An 8,019-nucleotide genomic window follows, 5' to 3' on the forward strand; every position below is an offset into this window, starting at 1 on the left:
TGGAAGTGTAGGTGTTGGGCGGTGATGAGGGCATCTTCTGAGTTGGTCGTGACGCTGATGGTGTTCCTGTAGATGATGGCGATTCCTCCTCCGGTTTGGTTGACGCGGTCCTTTTGGGCGATCTTGTAGCCGTCCGGGAGGGCTATGGTGATGTCGGGGGCTGAGGAGGCGTTCATCCAGGTTTCTGTGAGGAAGGCAACGTCCGGTGATGTTGTGTTGAGGAGGTCCCAGAGTTCGACGGCGTGCTTGTGGACGGAGCAGGTGTTGAGCAGGATGCACTTGAGGTGGTTGTTGTTGTTGCCTCGTCAGGGTGGGGAAAACAACCATTACGACGCGGTCATAACACCGCAGTACCATTACAGCGCGGATTTTAGCTGGAGGGCGCTCCAGACTAAGGAATCATGTGATTTACTATTCCAATACCTTCCCTACTGTACGTAGGCTGGAGTTGGAATAGTAAATCATATTATTCCTAAGTCCAGCACCCTACGCGTTGTAAAAGCTGCGTTGTGATGGTACTGCGGTGTTATGTACCGCGTTGTACCATCATACATCCCCGGGTGGTGGGGTGCAGGTTTGGACGCAGGTGTATTTGCAGGTTTGGCAGGAGAAGGGTCCATGGGTGCGCTTCGGAGTGGCTTGGTAGCAGGCGGATGGGCGGCCGGTGTTGAGTGCGTGGAGGGGTCGTACTTCCGTCGGGTTTCTTGGTTTCGGCGGGGGCCAGCGGTTCTGGCGGCATGCCCGCTGCACGCCCGCTGCGCGGCCTCCTTATGAGGGGTTGCGGGAGGGAGGAGGAGCGGGGAGGCGGGAGTGGGGCGGCGAAGGGTGCACCATGGGGGTGGGGCCACAGGGGAGGCAGTGGCGGGAAGCGCGAGGGAGGGGAGCGGGAGGGGGGTGGTACAGAAGGAAAACAGGGGGCGGGGGAGGGGGCACAAGGGCATGAGAGGGTGGCAATGAAAACAGCAACAGAACAGCAAAACAATCGCAGGACAAAACAACAACAGAACAGAAGTCACAGAGCAAAAACAATCGAAAAACCGAATAGAACAGCACAGGTCTGACTCATGCAGTGATCCTGGTCACAGCAGGTGGCAGCAGCGGAACACCGGCACAGGAGGACCGTATGGCGGCTGAGGGGGGCGATCTACCCGGTGGCAGGGTCAAGGGTCGCTCCCTTCACTACCGCGCGGCCTCCTTATGAGGGGCTGAAGGAGGGAGGAGCAGCTGGGAGGCGGGAGCAGGCGGCTAATGGGGCACCAGGGGGCGTGACGCCACAGGGGAGGCAGCGGCAGGAATCGTGAGGGAGTGGAGCGGGAGGGGGGTGGTACAGAAGGAAAATGGGGCAGGGGGAGGGGGCACAAGGGCACAAGAGGGTGGCAAAGAAAACAGCAGCAGAACAGCAGAACAGCAAAACAATCGCAGGACAAAACAACAACAGAACAGACGTCACAGAGCAAAAACAATCTAAAAACCGAATAGAACAGCACAAGTCTGACTCATGCAGTGATCCTGGTCACAGCAGGTGGCGGCAGCGGGACAGCGGCACAGGAGGACCGTGTGGCGGCTGAGGGGGGCGATCTACCCGGTGGCAGGGTCAAGGGTTTCAATTTACTTGCAATTACTTTTCTTTGATATGCAATTCTCCTGTCTTCTGCCATTTCTAAAAATGGCTTCTCCTTTTTTAACCCGTTACCTGCGCTGAACGTTCTGCGCTAGTGCGGAACATTCTATTGCGCGGGCGGGGCCGCGATTTCCTACGGACGTGCGCAGCACTACCGAGGTAGTGCACGCGATGTCCGTTGGACGTCGCCAGCAGCAATGGGGTTAATTTACATGTTAAGTTATTTCTAAAAGCATACTCTATAGTCAATTCACTTGTTTCCAAGAAAAATTCACCTAAAACTTTAGCAGGTTTCACTTTGTTCAGTCTATGTATTGCAGGAACTTTAGCAAACATTTAATCTACATCAGAATATTAATATGCTAATTTACATGTTTTATAACATAAACTAGCTATTACACTACAAGTCCTTCCATAAGTCAAAGGAAGGTGATATGTTACTCCTTCAGATACAGTTGCTGGTAACTGCATGCAAACTTAGCAGTCTCGGGCATTCATCGTTTCAACATACTCTTTGAATAATCTGGTAAAAACATTCTTTGAAAAATCATTAATAGATCTATCTTTGTGAAGCTCAGTGTTATCTACAATTCTCTTTTGTATCTACAATTTTCACATCATTTTTCACATCATGTATCTTTTCACTCCTATTGTGACCTTTTTCTACATAATAATGTACAAAGTTCAGATTAAATGGAATGATTATTGCTAAAATAAGCCATATAAGCATTAATAAACCTGTGCAAATTAACCACATTCTACACCATTTATGCAAAACACCACATCTAGATCTTCGAGTATCATTTCCAGGCATTTTTTTTTTCACGCAAATAAGTACCTTTTAAATTGTTGTCTTTTTTATAATGTCTCTTTCACTTCTTTGCACATAAATTATGTGTCCCTTTTTAAAATCCTTTTGGATGATTATGTTTCTTTTTCTTTTATTTCATTTGACTTTTCTCTTAATTTGTCCTCCTTGATTTTAAATACAAACACAGTTTGCTTTTCAATTGTCTTTTTCACTCACCAAAATCACTTTGGATCTCTTGACTACTTTCAACCTCTTCTATATCAGGCAATGATATGGCAATCCATTCAGGTGATTTATATTTCTGGTTTGATTACCTCACTCTTTGTTCGTTGCAAAATCTCTTAATTTCCTTCTTTCTGGCCTTCTTAACTTGTTATTTAATTCACTTGTTCCTTTTGATCTCTTTTCACGTTTATCAGTTCGAATTTTAGTCCTTTCATTTCAGTAGGCCAATTATCTCCTTTCCTTGGCGTTTTAATCACAGGTTCTATTATTTCATGTTCAACTTTCCAAGCCCTTTTTCTGTGACTTCTCAGAGCTGTTTCTCCTTCACTTTCATCAGACTCTGTTTCAGACTTTCTCTCACTTCCTCTTATTTTGAACTTTATGATTTCTGGTTAACATCTGAATCTTGTCTATCTTCCGTTAATTCAGATCTGTTATAAGTAACTTTTCCATAACTGGTACTTGGAGTCTCATCCTTATCATGAGTTACTTCCTTTTCTCCAGTTTCAAGATCAATGTTCTTTTTCTCTGAATTCTCTGTTTGATTTGCAGATTTCTCACTTTCACCAGTTTTGTCTTGTTCTCTTTCAGTGTCCAAACTGGTTTGTGTTACTTCCAGATGTCGACTTACAGGTCGCTCTTCAAGATCTGGAGTTTCAGCTATTTTAGTCTCTGCTTCTGATGCTGAACTTGTATCTGATATCTCCAGATGTCGCCACACAGGTCGAGCTTTCTGATCTGGAGTTCTGTCTGATTCACCCTGTATGTCAGAGTCTGAACTAATATATGTCTCTTCCGGATGCTGATTTTCAGGTTCTGGTACTCGGATGGTGTGGCTAGCAAGCACCCACCTTTTTACACCTGCACATTTTACTGCGGTGGTGCTGACCACAATCACCTGACGTGGTTTGTCCCAACGTGGAACTAGACAGTTTCTCCTTCTGTGCACCTTTATTTGAACCCAGTCTCCAGGGCTCAAGTCATGAGCTGGATGTTTTTCCTGAGTACACGCATCGGTTCCAACCTGGTGACATACAGAAGTGACTATGTCAGACAAACCCTTGCAGTGATCCAGTATGATATCATCATTTATGGTTAACAGTTTGTTGACAGGTACACATGCTTGTCTCATTACTCGTCCCATCAGTATCTCATGAGGACTCATACCTGTTTTTCTGTCTGGTATGCTTCTTAAGGTCATTAGAACAAGCGGCAAAGCATCAGGCCATTTAAGTCCAGTGGCCAAACACATTTTTCCCAGTCTATTTCTGATTGTTCCATTTACTTGTTGGACTACCCCAGAAGCCTCTGGTCTGTAAGCACAATGCAGTTTCTGTTGTATGTCCAATGCTTTACATATCAATTGTATGAGTTCATTTTGGAAATGACTTCCTCTGTCTGTTTCAATTGTTACTGGAAATCCAAAGCGTGGAATCACTTCTCTTAAAAGGACTTTTTCTACAGTTACTCCATCGTTTCTACTGGTTGGAAAAGCCTCCACCCATCGTGAAAACAAGTAAATAATCACAAGGAGATATTTCAATCGATTACATGGTGGCATCTCTATATAAAATCCAACTGCATTCTGGTAAAAGGACCTCCCTCCCGTCCTATGGTTCCCAGACTTAAAAAAAAACAAATTATTCAGCATTTGCAATAGTGCATAGTACATACAACACAAAGGAGTCATTACAATGACATTGCGCGAAATAGAACAGTCCCCTACAGAACCTCTTCCTGTACAGAAAAAAAATACAATAACAATAAGGCACATCATCATGATCTCGGCTAACACTCATATTTGCATCTGCACCCTTCATCCCACTTTACTTACAGAATCCAAGAATAAGACGGTACCGTTGTACACCCTTTCAGCAGCAGCCTATCCCTCCCCCTGTTCACTCTGAGACACTAAATATTCCCATAAAGGAGCCCAGATGTCTGTAGGCCGTGAGGTCGTCGCTAGTTCCTCGGCATATAGTTCCAGTTGCTCACGACAGTAGACCATGTCTTTTATCCACTTGGCAGTGCTCGGGCGTTGACGACTATCCCATGTGAACGGAACCCTCCTCCTTGCCAAAAGCAATGCAACCCGTACAAAACGCCCCACAGCCGCCTTCAATCCAGGCACGTATCCCAGCAAGCATTCAAGGGGCGTGCAGTCAATCATCCTGCCAGTCACTGTATATATAAGCGAGACTGCCTCCTCCCAATATTGGTGCACCAGCCTACATTGCCATGCAAGGTGAAGGAAGTCAGCCCCACTCTGCCCACAGCGTTTGCAACAGTCTGACTCCCTAAGCCCCATCTTGTGTAACTTCTTGGGTGTGTGGTATACCTGATGCAGGAACTTCACATGGATTACAGGTAAGTTACTGTTCGATGTCAATCTCCCCGTCAACATGCATATCTGTACCCATATTTCCTCCGTGATCGGGGGATCTGGGGCAGTGTTCAATCATTCCAGACTGTTATCCCCCTGATATATCGTCTCCTCCTGAACTGCCCTATACAACCTAGGGCCAGATGTAGGTAGGATTTATTTACCGATTCTTAATTACCGAATTTTTTTCGGTAATTAAGAATCGGTAAATATGAAGGGGGACATGTAGGACCATCCAGATGTTTTTTTTACCGATTCGGTAAAAATCGGTATTTACCGAATCGGTAAATACCGACCGGTAATGCCCATTCATTCCTATGGGCTTTGAAGCCCATAGGAATGAATGGGCATTACCGATGATTTTCACAAGGGTGCAGGGGGTGTCACTTTGACACCCTCTGGCACCCCCAAAAGAGGCTCGGGTGCCATGTGGCAGGCATACCTGCCCTAAGGGCAGATCTGCCTGTCATAAGGCATAGGTGTGCATGCACACATGTGCATGCACACCGGAATCGGTATTTTAACATCAAATTGAATTTGATGGTAAAATACCGATTCTGTAAGGCTTGTGGGACTCATAAGAGTCCCACCTACATCTCAATTTTACCGAATCTGTAAAAATACCGATCGGTAAATTTACCGACCGGTATATTTACAGATTCGGTAAAATTACCGAAAGAGCCTGTTTCTGTCCCCCTACATCTCAAAAGCCAAATACCGGTCGGTAACGGCCGAAATTGGCCATTACCGACCGGTATTTGGCTACCTACATCTGGCCCCTAGTGAACAATTTTTTCCTTGATGAAGCAACTATGACTAACTGCAATGTCTTCAGTATCGTCAGTTCATCTGGGAAGCTAGTGTAATGATCACGTACAGCCCTGCGGAGTCTGTAGCAGCAGTATTTAAAATGTGGTGTGGGATTTTGTATGTAGTCTAGGTCAGCAGCGGTGCATCCATTGGGGCGTAGGGGCGTAGCCCCACAAGCCCCATGGACGCGCTGCTGCAATAAAATAAACTGGTGTGACTGTCACTGTTTGTTTAAAAAGTTCGAGCGAGCGCCGCCGGGAATCACCCGAGTTATCCAGGAGTGGGGAGTGCAGGGGGGCTGGTCTGGACTGCTGCGCAGCTTGAGTGACAGTCCACGACCACGTGACGCACTCAGCTGCAGCAGCAGACAGCCAGCCAAGGTATATAGCTTGCAAGTGATGTTTAGGGCAGAAACTTGCCTGCGCCTGCGCATCAGTGTTCCCCCATAAGGAGGTGCTTGTTTAAGCTGGCCGCAGCCCCCGGCTTCACAAACGCGACACAGGGCGAGCATTCATGAGCCCCCCTAGGCGCCAGGATTGGCCGGTCACGGCAGGGCAATCCATTATTGGATGCTGCGCGTGACGTCAGATCAAGCCTCTCTAGTCTCTCGTCTCTACCCGCCATTAACGAATGCGAGTATTCCTGGCTGAAGGAATTGGGACTGGCCGAGGGAGGAAAACCATGGGGTGTATAACGGAGCTTGGGGAGGGAGAGGAGAGGTGAGTGGATTCTCTATATTTACTAGATAAGCATGCTGTGCTGCTACTCGCCAGCTTAACTCATCCTCAGTACGTCCAGTGCTCCGTGGGCCGCCTCCGGTGCTCTCTCTGGCTGCCGGCTCTGATTTGCGGACTCTGCCGGCGGTGCTCGCCATAGTAGCTGGGATTCCGGTGTGCTGGCAGGTGGTGCCGCCACGCCCTGCGCTCGATTATCTGGCCTCGCTCCACCTGTTGAACTAACATCCAGCCCTGCTGTCCGCGCCCCGGGCCCCGTCACCGCTGCCAGGTTGCGTGCTGCAGGTTGTTGCCCCGGAACGAGGCCTGTGCACTCGAGGGAAAGGCCGCTGGAGACACGGGGCAACGGCTGGACTCGCCTCTGTGTGCAAGGCGGCAAGGCGGCTTCAGCCTTGGCACTCCCGGCCATGTCGTCCTCCGGGACGCCAGGGCACATGTGGCTGGTATCTGAAGACACCTCACACTGGGTGTCTTCATAGCAGCTAATGAGTGGATTTCTGAGTTGGGCGATGTCACTTGAATCGATGTTTGCATCTGAGTGCCCCCTTTCGGTGTTGTCATGGGAAGGGATGCTTGGGGCCACACAGGTCCGTTTCGCTGTGTGTCGTCATGGTGCCCAGTGCTTGGACTTGGAAGTTCTTGTTGTATGTCGTCGTAGCAGCCAGTGCTTGCATGTGGGTGAACTTCTGTGTGTGTGTCGTCAAGGGGCGCTGTGCTTGATTCTTGGGGTGTCTCTTGTGTGTTGTCGTAGCAGCCAAAGCTTGCATCCGGGTGCCCCTCTCGTTTGGTGCCATCCTGATGCTCGTGTGTAGCACGTGGGGATCCCTCTCGATGGGTATAATCTTGGGATGTGTTGTTAGGGTTTTGGTTCCCCTCCCCAGCATCACAGGAGTTGTCAGGGTCTCCAGCATGTTCTCCATGGCATAGGGCCCCCTCTGATCCACAGATGGCCCCAGGTAGGGTCTCTTCCTGGCCTCCAGGGCATAGAGTCTTGGACAGGGTACCACTGGGCTCCCTTTCTGCCCCTATCTGTTCAGGGGGCATACTCTCAACAAAGGTTTCCTTCTTGGGGCAGTGGCTGGCATTGCCTGCTGAGGGCATCTCGCCAGAACATATTTCTTGTGTTAGGTGCGTGTCCATGCTAGCAGCGTCAGAGTGAGACGTCTGCGCGGTCAACGAGGCCATTGGAGAGTCAACGGGGTGACAGGTGGCTCAGACAGGCAGGCCAAAGGGGCCACGGGCACATGGAAGGTAATGGCAAGTGACAGTTGTCTAAGGCAGGAAGAAGGGGGCACCTGGCGCAACAAATAGGTGACAGACGAGCAACAGGTAACTCAGGCAGGTGGCAGAGGCAGGTGGGAAGTGACTCCGATGGATAACAGGTAAGCCACTGTAGTTGTGTTCTGTGCATGGAGGGAACGTTTGATTACATCTC

General features: G+C 48.8%; 1 pseudogene; it reads right to left on the reverse strand.

Annotated features, from left to right (window-relative positions):
- Positions 1 to 3,036: 3,036 nt before the first annotated feature.
- Positions 3,037 to 7,769, reverse strand: LOC144790791 (uncharacterized; annotated as a pseudogene).
- Between the last annotated feature and the right edge of the window lie 250 nt (positions 7,770 to 8,019).

The sequence above is a fragment of the Lissotriton helveticus genome, chromosome 11 (assembly GCF_964261635.1).
Source record: "Lissotriton helveticus chromosome 11, aLisHel1.1, whole genome shotgun sequence".
Lineage (NCBI taxonomy): Eukaryota > Metazoa > Chordata > Amphibia > Caudata > Salamandridae > Lissotriton > Lissotriton helveticus.